The sequence below is a fragment of the Delphinapterus leucas genome, chromosome 6 (genome assembly GCF_059928025.1).
Source record: "Delphinapterus leucas isolate spDelLeu-1000000601 "Yukka" chromosome 6, BTC_Dleu_Yukka2, whole genome shotgun sequence".
Lineage (NCBI taxonomy): Eukaryota > Metazoa > Chordata > Mammalia > Artiodactyla > Monodontidae > Delphinapterus > Delphinapterus leucas.
The window spans coordinates 88,584,799-88,603,191 of NC_143134.1; the positions used below are offsets into that span (position 1 = coordinate 88,584,799).

At 42.0% G+C, this 18,393-nt stretch overlaps 1 pseudogene across 1 annotated transcript in view; it reads left to right on the forward strand.

The window, feature by feature from the left end:
• The window catches only part of LOC111188012 (olfactory receptor 13C7-like), a 104,585-nt pseudogene that overhangs the window by 18,986 nt on the left and 67,206 nt on the right, over positions 1 to 18,393 (forward strand). The window contains exons 2-3 of the transcript XR_016393589.1: positions 10,492 to 10,603; positions 16,895 to 17,057. The product of XR_016393589.1 is annotated as an olfactory receptor 13C7-like (transcript). The remainder of the gene's footprint in view (positions 1 to 10,491; positions 10,604 to 16,894; positions 17,058 to 18,393) is intronic.

The following is an 18,393-nucleotide window of genomic DNA, read 5'->3' on the forward strand; positions in this document are numbered from 1 at the left end:
CATAGCTGGTTGTCTCCAACCTGTTTTCTCCTTCATTCTTTTTTTTTTTTTTTTAATATTTATTCATTAATTTGGCTGCGGTCGGTCTTTGTTGCGGCATGTGGGGATCTTCGCTGTGGCTTGCAGGATCTTTGCTGCGGCATACGGGATCCTTTTTTAGTTGTGGCATGTGGACTCTTAGTTGCGGCATGTGGGATCTAGTTCCCTGACCAGGGATAGAATCCGGGCCGCCTGCATTGGGAGCGTGGAGTCTTAGCCACTGGACCACCAGGGAAATCCCTCCCCTTCATTCTTATTCTTAGCACAAAAACAACACAGCCTCCCTTGGAGCTAGGAGTGGCCAACAAAGTGGAGTGCAATGTCTGGGAAACGTCCTTAAATAGGGAGGGCGTACTATTCTTTTCTTTCAATCACTCACAGCTAAAATGAATTAAACGGCAGACTAACCCATCTGTTCCCATGTAAAGCACAGGCCACTAGCAAGAAACTTAGAAAGGTCAGTAATGGAGTATGATCGACGGAAGAACTCAGCATTATTCAGTGACTCGGGAGGCCTGGGGGAGGAGATTTGACCTAGACGTGCAAATGATATAATCTGTAACGTAAGAGACTGTAGCTCCCTGGGTGCCTGCTGCCTGTCTGCCAACGTTGACGAGTAAGTAAAATTTTTTTTAATAGATCTTTACTGGAGTATAATTGCTTCACAAAAAATACGTGTTAGTTACTGTTGCACAACAAAGCGTATCAGCCATATGCACACACATGTCCCCTCCCTCTTGCGTCTCCCTCCCACCCTCCCTATCCCACCCTTCTAGGTCATCGCAAAGCACGGAGCTGATCTCCCAGTGCTGTGCTGCCGCTTCCTACCAGCCAACTATTTACTGCGCTGAGTTGGTTAGCCTGGGGAAAGAAGTTTTCAGATTTCTAATCCTTCACGGGATCTTTTCAGGAATGTCTGTAATCTTAACTTTGTAGCAACCAGACTCCTGGAAGGCATAGAATGTACTTTATTGCTCTGCCAGCTGAGAGTATAAGTACTGGTTGAAGGAACAAGGGGATTCAGCCTAGGGAAGAGATCATGAGAGGTGAGCGCTGGGGATCTGAGAGCCACTTTCACACGTCAAAATAAAAAAGAGTTTAGGCTTCTTCATGGAGACCCCCCAGGCCAAAATCAGGACCCATGGGTGGAGGCTGCCAATTTTACCCTTAGTTAAAGAGAAACCTATCTAGCAGAGCTGGAAGGAGGTAGCGGAGGGGGACACCTCTCCACTGCTGGGAGTACTTAAGCCGAGGACACTCTATTGTAGAAAGAACGTATCAATTGAGCACCAGTTCCCAATTACCAGGCTATACATTGGTACCTGTCCATAAAGATTTCCAGGTCTCATTTTCCTATTGAAGAAAGAAAACACAATGTGGAACATTTTTTATAAAGCTAAATATTTGATATTTGAAGTACATTTCCTTTGTTCTGAGATTATGTTCTAGTTTTTGTTAGATAGTAGGTGGTATTTGTTATTGTTGTTGTTTAACATCCTAATTCAACAAAATAAAATCTCGACAACTCCATGAAAGTCTCCATTAAAAATAAATTATACCTCTGTGAAATCTGGAAATCTGGTAACCCGCAAGGTGAATGAAATGACACCCAGGCTCTCTCTGACTTCACCTTTCAAGGAGCTGTAGTTTATGCTAGTGGCCACTAGATGCCACTCTTGTTTAGTTACAGCAGCTAGATAATTTCATGGTGCAACTAGAGAAGCCAGAAATGGGATCTACTTGCTTTACAGTAAATTAAACTTTATTAACAAAGTATTCATTTTTTCCATATATAGCTACTTTTTAATAAACACTGATTTTTATTAGTGTTTGAAAACAAAATTAATTTTCAGAGTTCAATTCTTAAAATTGAAATGATTAACTTTCTTAACGCTTTCTTTGAATAAAAGTCTCCAATAGTCTCAGAAATGTAGTGTACCTACAATAAACTGTTTCCCTTGATCAAGAGCCTTCTGTGAGCATCTCAACTGGCTGATGACTTTATTCACGAGAGCAGGGTCTATGTCCTGTCCATTTTACAGAGCACACAGCATCTAGCACGATGTCATATTAATGTAATGATAAGAATCTCCATTTGTCTGGTGGTGTACACTTTACCAAGCCCTTATAGTTTATTGCCTCTCAATGGTAGTTCAAGTTGCAGAGAATGACCTTTTCTTTGTTCTTCTTTGTTATAAGCCAAAGTGAATCTAATGCCCATTCTTCACAATGAAAGCTTCCTTCCTCACTCACTCATTTATACATTCAACAAACATTTATTGAGCACTGCTATGTGTTAAGTCCTATACTGTGCCCTGTGCTGGGCACCATGTGTTAGTAATAAACACAGCAGATGAAGCCCCTTCCCCCATGGAGTGGACATTCACATGGGGAGACAGTCACTAAACAAATGAAGAGATTACTTGTCAGGTGGTAATGAGTGTTATGGGGAAGAATAAAGTAGTAGGGGGAGGGAAAGCAATGGCAGGGTGTCCATCTTAGGTAGGTGAGAAGGTATGCTTCATGCAGATGCCTGAGTGATGTGACGGAGAGCGAAGTTTGGCAATCTGGACAAAGCACATTCCAGATTTTGTGGCAGAAAGGAGCTTGGGAGTTTGGTGTCAAGTAAGGAGCTTGGGAGGACGTCAGTGTGGCTGGAGGGAAGGGAAGGAGGGGCGAGTGGTGGGAGATAAGGCTGCAGAGGTGGACCGGACATGGATTGTGTGGGAATTGGGATTTATTTTCCCAGTGTGACAGGATGCCATGGGTGGGTTTTGAGCTGGGGAGGAACATGCTCTGAAACATGAAGAATGGGAAGCATGTGCACCTACTGAGTAGGCTCAATTTGTATATATTTTGAAGGAGGCAGACAGGACTCCCTGATACAGTGGATGGAGAGGGTGAGGGAAAGAAGAGTCAAGGAAGATCCATAGGTTTTCAGCCTGAGCAAGCAGGTGGGTGGTGATGCCCCATTTACTTATATGGGAAAAATTGGGGAAGGAGCAAGTTGGAAGAGGGGCATTGAGAAACTGAGAGTTCTATTCTGGACTTATTAAATTTGAGGATTCTACTGTACATCCAAGTAGAGATGTTGAGCAGGCAGGTGTTATTCTAGTCTGGACTTTGGAGGATGGGTTGGGGCTGGCAAAGTTGCTCTGAGATCTATTCTTGTGGACCTCTGCTACCTGGGTAACTTAGGTTCAACAGGAGCTATTTAACTTATTCTAATGGCACCTGAGAATTTAGCACGATCCCATAATATCTTCACTGGATTTCAACTGGAATATTTAGTAAGTTTTACACCTACTGAAGCTGTCAGACATAAGACCAATATGTTTCAAAACATACAAAGTGGGCTTCCCTGGTGGCACAGTGGTTAAGAATCCTCCTGCCGATGCAGGGGACACGGGTTCGAGCTCTGGTCCGGGAAGATCCCACATGCTGCGGAGCAACTAAGCCCATGCACCACAACTACTGAGCCTGCGTGCCACAACTGCTGAAGCCCGTGCTCCGAAACAAGAGAAACCACCGCAATGAGAAGCCCACGCACTGCAACAAAGAGTAGCCCCTGCTCGCCGCTACTAGAGAAAGCCCGCGTGCAGCAACGAAGACACAACATAGCCAAAAAAAAAAAAAAAATACAAAACATATTTTGAAAAGTTAAAGATTACACTTTTCTATTAAATTTACTTAACTAATTTAGAAGTTACTTTGCTTCTGAATGACAGTTGTATCAACTGGAGAGGGCTTTCCTTTGAGCACCTCCTGCTGGTGAGAGCATCAGGGATCAGATGATACCTGTTGAACCAGCAATCCCCTTCTAGAACTCAGTCCTAAGGAAAGCATTAAAAAAAAAGAATCAAGTTTTCTCAACAAAAATGTTCATCTCATCGTCATTTACAAGAGAAACATTGTAAACAAAGTGTCCACCAGTAAGTTGCATACTCAGTAACTGTGGTGTAATAATGGAAATGGAAAATGATTCATACATCAAAAGATGTTAACAAAGTGTTTTTAGTGACATAGTAGGGCTGGTTATGATATAAAATTAGGTGAATCATAAGATATAAATGTGCCCATACAATAATATTCTCAATCACATAAAAATGTGTATAAAAATGAACAATTAAAAAATTGTAATACATTATACCACAAGAAAACTAAAAAAATTTTTAAAAAATTAACAGAGGGAACTTATTTCAAACTTTTTAGAGCAGTTAACTCTAGGAGATCAAATTCCCTCTTATACTGCTTTGGTTTTGTCCAAACTTTCTACAATGGGCATGTGTTATTTTGTGCTCTGAAAAAACATCATCCTTTGGATTGAAAATAATGAAAAAGAAATGGGAAAATGGAAAGAACTAGCTTTGGCCAGGGGGTCAGGAGCTAAGGATTTGGGTCCAGAGTCCTGACTCACCCTCTGAGCGGGGCAGACTCCCTTCTTTCTCTGAGCCTCAGGTTTCTCACCTGCAGAATGTGGATAGGAATCCAGCCTGTCTCTCTCCTGGAGTAGATGTGAAGATCTAGCAAAGATGCCAGCAAAGGCGCTGATCCCAGAGGTAATTCAAAGTCTGAAATGTGAGGTGTGCTCTCCAAGGCTCTAGGGACTATGTCCTGCCTTCCCACGAGTGCAGAGTTAGTAGGAGAAGGTAACTGAAGGGGGAGAAGGTTCACAAACACAGTGGCTCCTCTGGGTACCCTGTTCTGGGCCCCAAGGAAGAAGGTCTTCAGTGTCCACTAGATGTGAGCCTGATCCTGACTCATTCATGCCTTAGAGATTTGGTGGTTAAATGGGAGAGATCTCAGCAAGCATCTGATAATAATACTAATTTTTTTTTTTTTTTTTTTTTTTTGCGGTACACGGGCCTCTCACTGTTGTGGCCTCTCCCGTTGCGGAGCACAGGCTCTGGATGCGCAGGCTCAGCGGCCACGGCTCACGGGCCCAGCCGCTCCGCGGCATGTGGGATCTTCCCAGACCGGGGCACGAACCCGTGTCCCCTGCATCGGCAGGTGGACTCTCAACCACTGCGCCACCAGGGAAGCCCAATAATACTAATTTTATAGTTGTAGTTATTGAAAATTCCCAGTGTGTCAGGCACTGTGCTTGGTGCCTTTTACTAATTTTGTTCATCAGTTCTACCCAACAAATATTTACTGTGCACATTCTATGTGTCCTACCTGTGCAGTTTGTGTTAACTCCATTTTTATGTGGCAGGATTTCCCCACTCCTTACTCCTTTATTAGAGCCCGTCACACACCATCTCCCTTTTGGCATGAGTGAGACACACCACACCAAGCTGGGATAACAGGAGTTCGCCTTTTTGTAACACAAGTCGAAGCACAGAAAGAGACAGAGACTTTTGTGGCATAATAATACATACACGATATATTAAGGGTATATCAACTTATATGGTAGTCAAGCAACTTGCCTACATTTCCGCAGTTATTAAGTGATGGAGCTGGGAAGGGAACCCAGGACTGTTTGTCTCTACAGCCTGTGCTCTTTATGATTGTGCTACTTCACCTGTTTCTAGCCCATCCAGGGTGGAAGCTGTTCTCCCCAGCATCCTCTACTCAAGCTCTGCCCTCTCGATACCTCCTGAGTCAGGGCATCCCATTGGAAGGTTTTTTTCCAGGATGAGCTGTAACTTCGATCCCCTCTTCCTGTCTCATGCCAGAGGAGCCTTCCCTGACCACTGCCACACTAGGCTAGGTTAGGCAGCCTGTCCTGGGTTTCCAAAGGGTTCTGTACTCCTTCATGGTGAAACGGAGCAGGACCCTATGATACTCCCCCCACCTACCCGCCACGTCCTCAGCCTGCCTTTTGTCCGTGGAAAAAATTTAGCCAAAGAATAAGTTTAATCAGAGAAGTGAGATAATGCAGAAACAGGAAAACAGTCAAAGGAGACCAAATAATAATAGTTTAGTCATTAAGCATAGCCAAGGACTTTTAGTTCCTCCTTAAGGGCTATAGATAATATTCTGAACCATATCCTGGGAGCTGTCTTGTAGATACTGAAGCCCCCATCAGGAGGAAGAAGTTAACTATATGATGACCAGGCTGTAGCCATGACATAAGCTGCCACAATTCCAAGAATTGGCCTCAGAGAAATGGAAACAAACCGACCGTGGAACTGAAGATTAATTGTACCTAAAACAATCGAGATGACGCTGGTCAGAACACCGATGACCAATTTCAAGATGACTGTGAGAGCTGACTGCATGGTTTCTGCAGCATGTAGCCCCCTCCCTCTATCTATAAAAGCTCTTGTCCCCTGATTGTCAAGGGGGGAGTCGGCCTTTGGACAGGCGTCCGCCCTCCCCTCCGGTGGCCAGTCTCAAAAATAAAGCAACCTGTCCTTTCCTACCAACACTTGTCTCTCGAGAATTGGCTTTTGAGCAGTGAGCAGCCAGTCCTGGGTTTGGTAACAATGGCACTCTCCACACTTAGAACTCCTTCAACGTTCATTTTCTCCTCTTGGCTCTAGCTCCATGGAAGCAGGGTCTTCCTTGCTACATTCACTGCTGTGCTGCTTGTCACTTGGGCTGTTTGCCTGATGTGGAGGAGGTAGACCCTAGGCACGACCAGGTCACTACATGAGGATGAGTTCCCTGGAGGGTTGGCATCCTGGAAGGCCCCAGTCAGAGGACCCGTAGAGTCCTCAGCCCTAAGCCCGTGGTGCTTGCTTTGGATTAGAGACACATGTGGTGGGATGGGTACTTAGGGAACACTGCAAGAATTAGATTATTTCCATGGGCTTTGACATTTTAGAGGTAACCGAATATTGTCAGTTATCTTTCAGGGCAAGAGAAAATGAAAAACAGTGAATGCAAAAGCAGGAGATGTTTAATCTTGTGAGCAAACTTGCCACGTGGATCCTAGATAGTAATGGGATTTTCTTAGAATTGCTAAAAAATTGCTGCTTTATCATTTTATCTGCTTTCTGCTTTTGTTTTTTGTGGTAAAGCTCCTGGTATTTGGCCAAAGGGATTGGAATTACAGGTAATGACCCCTAGGATTCAAGATGACTATGGAAGAGCAGCCGGGTGTGGGTGGGTGACCAGCACAGGGATTTCAGCCGTATGGAACGGCTCTCACCTGATGTTTGTGGTCTGGTTCTTAGGGAAAGTGAGGACATAGGGGCTTATGGGAATTGTCATACTTACTGTCTGGGTAAAAGCCATCTCATGGCAAGGCTTGCCTTCTATGATAATTTTTATTTATTATTTCTTTTTATTTTGTACATTCAAAGATAAAAAGAAATTTAAATTTGTTATCTGGGGAGACTAAGAGGATAGATTTTTTTTCCATCTTGAAAAGAATGTGTGTTTATTCTTCAAGAATAAAAGTTAGGGGCTTCCCTGGTGGCTCAGTGGTTGAGAATCTGCCTACCAATGCAGGGGACACGGGTTCGAGCCCTGGTCTGGGAGGATCCCACATGCCTCAGAGCAACTTAGGCCCGTGAGCCACAACTGCTGAGCCTGCGTATCTGGAGCTTGTGCTCCGCAACAAGAGAGGCAACGATAGTGAGAGGCCTGCGCACCGCGATGAAGAGTGGCCCCTGCTTGCCACAACTAGAGAAAGCCCACGCACAGAAACGAAGACCCAACACAGCCAAAAATAGATAAATACATAAATAAATAATTTTTTAAAAAAAGAATAAAAGTTAGTTTCTAATTCCCTTATATTTTATTGCTATTTTCCATTTTTATTTTTGCTATCCATTATGAAAGTCACACTCTTTACTTATGAAACTAAATTGATATCATTTTTTACTGGGGTAAAGTATACACAACATAATATTTATGATTTTAAAGTGTACAGGTCAGTAGCGTTAAGTACCTTCACATTGTTGGGCAACCATCACCTCCATCCATCCCCAGAACTGTTTGCCTCCTCCCAAACTGTAGCTCTGTACCAGTTAAACACTATCTTCCCATTCCTCCCATCCTCAGCGCACCATTCTACTTTCTGTCTCTATGAATTTTAATACTCTAAGTACCTCATATAAGTGAAATCATACACTATTTGCCTTTTTTGACTGGTTTATTTCACTTAGAATGTCTTCAGGTGTCATCCATGTTGTAGCACGTGTCAGAAATTTCTTCCTTTTTAAGAATAATATTGTGTTGAATGGATAATTTTTATTTTAAAAATTCTATTATGGCAAACTTCAAACATACATAAAAGCACAAAGAATAGTATATTGTGCTCCTAGGTACCCATTATTCCAACGGAAGATTGTTTATTCCATTTATACTTCCACCCAGTCCACATCCTACCTTTGGAAGCTAATTCCAGAGCTATCACTTAATCTGCAAACATTCCAGGATGTATTTAAAAGATAAGAACTTTTATTAAAAATGTAACCACAACACCATTATCACAACACCCTGAAACACTGAACAATGATTCCCTAATATCATCAAATATCAAGTCATTATCCAAATTTCTATATAATTTTAAATGTTTTAGTTGATTGTATTTTCTCATATTTGTAACTGGCCATTTCAAGCCTCTAAATATCTGGTGGTAGTAGAAGGGGGTTAGTTCTAAATCAAGGTAAATGAGATTTGAACTAATCAGGTTCCAGGTAAACTTCATGTACAGGTACTTGAAAGAATCTTTTCCTGGCTTGTCTGTTCCAAAGGATGTTTGCTTTCTTCTACAATCTCCGAGAGTAGTGAAGCAATTGTGTCTTTGCAGTTGAACACCCCCAAAGATTTAGCCTTTTAATTATTTGTGCTCTCTGATTTGGATTTGGCCTCTTACGCCCTTCCCTAGGGAAATTTAGTAGTTTATAGTTTCGAGATAGGTAAGAGGATGGACTCTGGAATATACCTGGTGCTGTTAACTGCAACTTGAAATTGAAAAGGCTTATGAATGAAAAAGAAAAAGGAAATGAATGATGGATATTGGAGGATATTGTAAGACAGACTCAAGGATAAGGGTAAAATAAAGGGACTAGCTGAGCAATTCCTGTTATAAATGGTTGGCAGTAGTATTCCCTGGGGGAAGGGACAACATGAAAGAGGAGACTCAAGGCAGGATTTTTAGCAACAATCCAAGGTACAACTTTCTTCTTCTTCTCCTTCTTCTTATTGTTTTATATTAAATTAGGGCTGCCAGATAAAACATAGGTTGCCGGTAAAGCTTCAATTTCAGATAAACAGCGAATACTATCTAAAGTATTATAAGTATGTCCCGAAGTGTCCTGGGTACTTTTGCCGTAAGCATTTTTGCTGTAGATATCTTTGCCGCAGGCATTTGCACCGCAATCTTTTTGCCGCATCACTAATTGGCCGTAAGGCAATTTTGCCGTGAAAGAGAAAATAACGGGTTGACAGTTTTGGGTTTGACAGGTTGGTTAACTGGTTGAAATGTGTTAGCATTTCTTCCAGTTGGCGACATTATTGATGGCTTTATCGAGCTGACAGATGAGGATGGGATGATCTGACCCCCAGAGTTGGCTTCCAATTTTGAAACACACTAGGGTGGAAGAGAAAGAGACCTCGGAGTGTCTTGAAGGCATACCGTTGAACCCACACTTCCCACAGAACTTTGGAACGTCTATCAACAGACATGTGACAATGTGCCAAGAACAAACAACTGTGTAGAAGCTTTCATTATGCAATACAAACCTCGGTCACAAACGTGCACTCTAGTTATTGGGAACTAACACCTCTCTTTTAAGTTTATTTTTATTTTTATTGAAGTACAGTTGATTTACAATGTTGTGTTAGTTTCTGGTGTACAGCAAAGTGATTCAGATATATATGTATATATATATATATTTTTTTTCTTTTCCATTATGGTTTATTACAGAATATTGAATATAGTTCCCTGTGCTATACAGTAGGACCTTGTTATTTATCCATTCTGTATATAATAGTTTGCATCTGCTAACCCCAAACTCCCAATCCAACCCTCCCTGCAACCCATCCCCTTGGCAACCACAAGTCTGTTCTCTATCTGTGAGTCTGTTTCTGGGAACTGACACCTCTCTTTTTGGCCTGCTGCACCTTTTGTGGGATCCTAGTTCCCTGACCAGGGATTGAACCCCTGGCCCTCGGCAGTGAGAGCATGGAGTCCTAACAGCTGGACCGCCGGGGAATTCCCGACAGCTCTCTTAACAAGGGAACACATTTTAGCAAAGAAGAAAAAGTGTGATGCTGAACAAGGAGAGGAATCAACAAAGAAAAAAAAAAAGGGCGGGGGGAGGGCGTATAAAATACTATGAACGAGAGAATCCGTGCTTAGGTACAAGTGCTTAGGTGCAATGCACAAATAAAGTCAGTTATTTGTGCATTATTGCCATGAATCTATACACATTTTAAATGTATTCAAATGTTTTGTATTTTGCAATAAAGTCTGTATAATTTTGTTATTCATTTCTCATGCTTCATTATGTCCTTTTTAATGTTCGTTCCCCTTTTATTTTTCGTTCTCAGCTTTTACGGCAAAATTGCCTTACGGCCAATTAGTGATGCTGGAAAAACGCTTGCGGCGGCAAAGATGCCTCCGGCAAAGATGCTTCTGGCGAAAATACCTGACAGGTCCTGGGTAAGTTGACATCTTTATACTAAAAAAAGTATTCGTTGCTTATTTGAAATTCAAATTGAATTGGCCATTCTGTATTTTTATTTGCTAAATCTGGTAACTCGGCCGTCAATGCGTAGGGACTTAACCTGTGAAACAGGGCCTTTGACCTTTAGGCCTCTTAGTTTTCTTTCTTAGAGTATGGTTGATGGTTGAATTTTCGTTTCTTTATTTAGTCTCCTTGTCCTGCATGTTCTACCTAATGTCATAGATTTTTTTTTTTTTTTTTTTGTGGTACGCGGGCTTCTCACTGTTGCGGCCTCTCCCATTGAGGAGCACAGGCTCCGGACGTGCAAGCTCCGGACGCACAGGCCCAGCGGCCATGGCTCACGGGCCCAGTCGCTCCGCGGCATGTGGGATCTTCCCGGACCAGGGCACGAATCCGCGTCTCCTGCATCAGCAGGCGGACTCTCAACCACTGCGCCACCAGGGAAGCCCTATCGTTGGTCTTTTAATTTCTGCTAATTTTCCGGACAAATGTTTGAGAATTGCTGGTTTAGAGCACTTCTTAAATGAGACGAACTTTTCTTTTGTGACGCCTAGCATCAAGGTTTTGGTTAAAAAGAATTTTAAATTTTATTCTACATTGTAAAGAATTTTACAATGAAATGTAATGACTTACAACACGTTAGCTGTTTTAAAATTCAGTGGATTTTCCAGCTGCTTCCAACAAAACTGATCTTTTCTGTGCATACTCAAGGCAACGCTCAAGAATTTCAAATTAGCTTTAGCAAAATCAAATATTTATATTTAAAAAGAAAACATTTGAACTTAGAACTCGTTAAGATAAAAAAGTTAACAAGCTGAAGATGCCTTGTTAGTTAAGCCACTAATGGCAACATCTAGGTCAGATAAGTTATAGTGATTTAAAACAGCATTCCCACTAGCTTTGTGTAACCATATTTGTAATTATTGCCATAAGTGATTTAAAAAGTCCCGTCGTCTCTTTAGTCTACATTTCCACAAAAAGCTCTTGAAAGAACAAATTCTGCTCAGTTGTTTTTTCCTTTGCTTAAAAAAAAAAAAAAAAAAAAAGAAAGTGCCAGGAATCCCACCCCACCCTGCTTCTGGGTAACAGTCAATCATTTATTATTCCTGGATCAAACACAAGCATTCATGTCTAGGAAAACATTTTGCAATGAATGGGATCTTGGTCTCTACTAAAAACAAAAAATGGCTAAAAAGAGACTTCAATTTATTTTCAAATTCTATGGCCAAATTCCTATAATTCCTAACTGGTGAAAGTATTGGCAAGCTACTAGATTTTACTTAGGATAAGATTTACTTCTTTGGTGTCTGCCCAGAGGAGCTATTGAGAGCTACTTGTGGCTAGCTTTTAAGAGACCAAATGGACCTCGAATGGAATGAATATTGACACTAATGTACAATGCACAAGGAGAAGCAGAAGAAAGAATTGAATACTTTTATTTTTTGAATAACTAAGTATAACCAACTTTCACTTCAAAGTTTTAATATTTGACAAACCAAAAAGGTTACTTCTCAAAATGACCAAACATAACTGAACCCTTTCTTTGCATTTTGATATTAAGCTGGGAGTTATATAGCTTATCAAAATTCTTATCTAATCAACTAATTCAGGCTCACCAAATACAATCACTGTCAATCCAGACGTACTCAGTGGTCTTCCTTTCCTTAAGCCTAATCAGACCTAAAGCTAATTAATCCCCCCAAAATAATCAGTTCCCCTCAAAGTGATCAAATCCCTTCCCCCAAGCATTCCCAATCATCTAGTCAACCACTAGCCATGATCTAGCAATCATCCATTAAATAAATGTCATTGTGGCAGGGACTGATAATCTTTCAATATCCATTTTTCATTTCCCCTTTCACTAATAGAAACCTCTAAATTTTAACTAAGCATCCGGCTTCCTGGCTAGACACTATATTTCCCACCATCCTTTGCATCTGGGCGTGTCCACATGACTAAATCTGGCCAATGGGATTGAGTGGAAATGATGTTTTCAACTTCCAGGTCAAGTCCTTGAGAAAAAAACTGTCCACGCCTTCTCTGTCCCCCTTTCTTTCGGCTGGAATGTTTGAATTAAAGTGGTAAACCAGCTTTGATCAGTTGGATGAGGACAACAACATAGGGGAGAGTGGAGCAAAAAGAAAGAAGTGGGTCCCTGGATCACCTTGTAGAGCAGCATGACAGAAGTGCCAGTGAAGTCTCATGGTCATCCAGTCCAGATGCATGTAGGCCAAGGGCTGTTTCCTTACACCTACAGTCATGATGCAGTGTCCTCCTGTCCCACAGGTCAGATCTCAAGGTGTGGCCAACCACAGAGGGGTTTTGAAGGGCTCAGTACTTTCCAAGTCCTTGTCACTCAGATGCTGAAGCCTGTGATTAACCAGCAGAAAAAGAAGTTGGCCCCCAAGTACCCCTCTTGCAGTCTAGGAAGGTGAAGTCACCTAAGACTTCTGGTGAGAAGTCTTTCTGTTCCCTTAGAGGTGAGCATTTGTGAGACCAATGAGATACTTTAGAGTTATGGACTATTAAAACTAAATCTGGGTAGAGTAGAAGCCTTTAGCAAGACCTATGGGTCATAACTATAGACATTTAACATCTGTGGATGAGTCAAAATGTTATCAATTCTCAATGTTTTCAAATGGATGGTGAACCAGCTTCAGACACCTCTTTGTGGTTCCTGCCGCCTCCTTGTATGCCCTTTAGTTTGGTGAAATTGGTTTAATTATATCATTAGGCCCAGCTGCCTCTTGAGACTTGGGATTTTCTGCCAGAACATTCAGTTGTGCACTTTGAGGACTGTTTACAAGAGTTGGTGAAGTCGAACAGTGAAGTGTTTCATTAGAGGGGGAGTCAATTCCACTCCAAAGTCGTCTTTATGCTCTTACACTAGGAACATTATTAGAGAATCAGAGGGCACTCAGAGACGTTTAGTTAGAGCACAGTATATGGAGAAGACAAACTTTGCATAGATTGTCTCCTTGGACAGAGATGAAGGTGAAGTTTATAAAAACAAAATCTGCAGGTGATCTTTGTTTTTGGGTAAGTTCATTGGCTCCAAGGAAGGCAGTTTGTGCTTGAAAAGGGCTGACAGAGTTATGAGGAAAGGCAATTCTTAGTTGTATGTGGGTTTTTCTGAGAAGCCTTATGATTTCAGCTATAGTACGTTCGTCGTGTGTCCCTCTCTGTATCATAGCAGCCAGTGTCCTTCCATTGGTACCTGCATGATTTTTCTCGCTGGAATTTCTTTGGGGAATTAATAATATGGGAATTTCATGATGGTGCTTTTGGACCCAAATTGAAACATAAACATATACATGTATGTCATGGCTGTTGATCCCTAGCTTACAGAAGGGGGCATGAAGCGAGCATACTGCCTTTGTTATAGGACTGTGTGGACCATCTGGCTGTGTGTTTGATGTAGTACAACACGTGATGAGATCTTAGGCAGCCTAGATAATAGGATAGGGAATTGTGATAACTATTTCAATACATTTCATCTTCTCTGAGAAACACAAAGTGAAGCTTTACTGTCATACTTGCTGGGAACATATCCCAAAAGATGAAAGACATTTTAATTTTCTGAATCCAGTCAAAGAACCTGATTCCACATCCAAACATATTACTTATTATTTTAGATGTACACGACAAACCAGTATCCATAATCCAAATCACAATTATGCTGCCCAGGTCCATCTCTGATGAACCTGAATGAGAATTAAAGGTGAAGAATGTGTTGATCACTTGATGAAGAAATTCGTAATGCCACATTAGCTAAACTTGGTGTGTATTGCCCATAGTTCAAAGTCTTATGATAGCTATTTTATCATGAGCTAGCATTGTCCTGGCAATTGTGCGACTGGCTGGGAAACAGATACATATGGAGATAAAATTTCTAAGAAACTATTTTGTCAACTCTTATTTTTTTCCCAGTGTAGCTGAGTAAGTTTCTGTAGACAAGGGGCTTTCTGGGAGTGAGTGGCAGCTCTTACATTAAAAACAATATAATGCAGAATTAGAATTATGGAGGATTTTTTGGTAGAAACTGTTTATTGTTCCACAATATCTGGTCATCTCTTCTTTCAGAATCAAAGAATCCCCAATTTTTAACTAGGTCACATGTTTGCACAGAATTAAGGCTGTATTTCTCAGCATCTCCTGCAATTAACTACAGCCACGTGACTAAGGCAAATGGATTGCAAATAGAATTGTAGCATGACAGCTTCTAGAAACCTATCTTATAGGATGGCTGGCATATGCCCTTTGCTCCCTGTATTATTCAGGATTCTCCAGAGGAACAGAACCAGCGGGAGATATTTATTTGTTTATTATGAGGAATTGGCTCACACAATTATGGAGCCTGGGAAGTCCCACAATCTGCTGTTTGCAGATCCTGGAGACTCAATCTGAGTCCAAAGCCCTGAGAACCAGGGGAGCTGATGGTGTAAATCCCAGTCTGAGGCACGATGAGATGGGATATCCCACTGAATTCCTCTGTCCTCTACCTTCTGTTCTATTTAGGCCCTCAACATATTGAATGATGCCCACCCTCATCGGGAAGGGCAGTAAACTTTATCAAGTTCATAAATTCAAGTGCCAATCTCATTGGGAAACGCTCTCACAGACACATCTAGAAACAATGTTTAATCTGAGCATTCCATGGTCAGTCAAGTTGACACATAAAATTAACCAGCACCCTCCCCTTCTTCTTTGTCATTCTTTCCATCCTACCACTTGTAATGCGGCATGAGAGCTGGAGCTCTAGCTGCCTTCTTGGACTATGAGAATAAGGACTACACCATTGTAGTAAGAAAGCAGTAAACTAGAAGGAAGTGGTGTCTTTGAGGAACAGAGATTCCACAATATCCCTGGATTACCTACCCTGCAAATGTTTATACAAGACAGAGAAATGAGCTGCGATCTTGTGTAAGCATTACTAATGTGAGGCTCTGCTATATTTGATTAAGCCTAATCTTCACTGATACAAAGCCTTATCTTTATGTTTACTTGATTCTTCATGGGCCTTAGTCAATGGGTCTCTAGCCATTTCCTGTCAGTGGTAAGAGGCCAAACCTTGGTCCTTAGGATAACAAACTCAACATGTTACGAATAGGGACAGGTCCAATGAATCTCAAGGACTTAAATTTTCCAGCTGCTTCAGTTGGTTCTGAAGATAATAGCCACGAGCTCTATGAGGCAATGTGACTACATTTATACTCTTCAGAGAGCATTGCTAATGCAAAACGTATACCTATCCTTTGCTTAAGGATGTCGATTCATTCATGAAAACCTTTCTGCTAAGGGAAAAAAGTCAATAGATGGAAAAAATTTTCTAATGATTTTAATACGAAAAATTAGGATACTGATCCAAGATACCCTAAACAATATTCACAGAAGAATATATTAATTGAACAATGAAAACAAGTTTATGTAATAAACAGCAGTTAGAAAGTAAATAAATAGAGTTTATATGTAAAATGTAATATAATGAAGTTTACAGTACTTTCCAAGGGAGGAAGAAGGACTTGATAGTGGGTGGGGCTGGGGGAGAAGGGATTCTTTGGAAAGTGGAGTCTTCTTTCTGCCCTATTTTCTTCAACAATATTTCAGCATTTTGGGGGTTCGTGGTAATCTTGCATTCAAACTGCACTATAAATAAAATCATATCACAGAAAATATTTCTAGGGCAAAATAAAAATAAATACACGAATGCTTCAAAACATGTAAAAAATAGTGCATGTGCACAGCCCACTGAAGAGTCGCAGGAGGTACCGCCTCTTCATTCGTCTTGCCTGGCAATACATTTGGGCTCATCCCTATGTGGCAGACAGCTCCTGTTTGTTCCATATGATATTCTCCAGCTAGAAACTGCTGTGCTGAGTAATAAGTTGGTGAGTGTGTCTTTGCCTGAAACCAAAAGTCAAAATATTCTTGTAGTATATGTCATTGGGTGAAAACATTGTTATTCTGAAAAAAAAAATTTTTTTTTAAATTAAAGGAGTCACTGTCTGAAAAGTGGAATAACCTTCAAAGCCATACTGGCAGCAAGTCATTACCGACTGGTCATTATGTGGGGTATGTGTATGGCTGGAGAGGAGGGGTCAGGAAGAGACCGCAACTCGAATCTCTTTACAGGGGTCTTACACTTGGTAACAGTGAGCTAAGTCCTTAAGAGGTGTGGTAAGAACGCCAAACTGCAGGCAAGACTGCCACATCTAGCCTTTTTGCCAGGGCCCTGGGCCTAAAATCGTTCCTGTGTTTTCTTTCAGCCAGACTTGAGGGATGCAGGGTGTGTGTTCCCCCGTCTGGGAGAAAGAACTGGATAGTTCACCTGTACCTGTTTGCTCGCCTCCCCATTTTCCTGAAATCTCTTGAACGCCGGCTGGGTGTGTGGTCGCTCTTTTCCAGCTCTGAGCCCCACCGTAAACCTCGGTAAGTGCTGCTGGAGCCAAAAGGCATGGGCTGTGGAGTCAGACGAAGTTGGATTCAAATCCTGGCATTTCCTTCTCTGAACACTTTTAAGTCTTTCTTATTCACCTCCTCCCTCTTTTCCCCCCAGACCCTCCTCTGACCTTGCATTCTCCTCAAGTTGCATCGTATCAAGTTTTTTCTTCTCTAACTTCACTGTTACACGTGTTCAATCTGCCATCTTATCAGAAAGACTTTTTGTGCTGGACTCGACTCTCCTGGAGTGCTCTTGGCATGTTTTTGTTCCTCTGGCGGTTCACTCGCATCAGGAGACTTGTTTCTCTAGGTTCTGTTTACTCCTCTGTCTGGCTGCTGGGTGCTCTGCTGCTGGCGCTCTTTAGGCAGCCGCATCCTGGGGGTGGGCCAGGCACTGTAGTCTGCCCGTGTGTGTTAGGGTGTGAGACACTGGCCGCTTGTGAGTCCTTTAATAGGCCCCAAGCTGCCAAGGCGAGTAAAACTTGCATAATTCTCTACTCTGGGCCAGAGAGACAGACCCCTGGGCTCCTCCAGCGAACCTGACATGGAAGCAACAGCCCTGCCCCTCTGCGGTCCAGAAATCGCCCAAGCAGACTCTCTTAGATACCACAGCGTTTCCTCTCCTTCTTGCCCCAACACGTGATGCTTGTCTCCAGGATCTCCTTGTACAGAGGAGTAAAATTCCTGCACCACTTCCATCTTTTAGGACTCTCACATAGCCTCGGCATTGCCCACGGCTCTGAGTCTCAGCAGCTTTCTGTTCTAGGAAAGTAGAGTAGCTGCATTGGGGTTGGGTTGTGACGCATTATGGATTCTACAGAGCAAACTGCTGTCTTCCCAGAATCCTCAGAGGATTCTCTAGTAGAATCTTTTAGGATTTAATTTTTTTTTATTTTAATCTTTGATTCCTCTGGAATTTTTCTTGGTGTTTGGGGAGGGGCCTTATGGAACTGAGACCCAGAATAATGAGCCCGATTCCGAGAATGTGGAAAGAAGCAGGACATTGGAACCAACTGATGTAAGAAGCAACTGCTGCTGCTCAAAGGCATTGTGGGGCCACAAGGCCGGGAATAGGGAGCAAACCAGAAGGAGCAAGTCCCTTTTTCCTCTTCCAGCCTTCCACTCTCCCTCTAGCGCCCCCTATGGGCAGCACCTATAGGGAGCCAGCTGGCAAAGCAGAAATGTGGTTTGGAATCCCAGCCCAGCAACATAAAACTGAATAGTATAGAAGGATAGCTTTGGAGCTGAGAGACAATAGCTTAATAATTAGCACATTGACTTTATCACATATTACATGACCATATATATTTGGGTCTATTTCTAG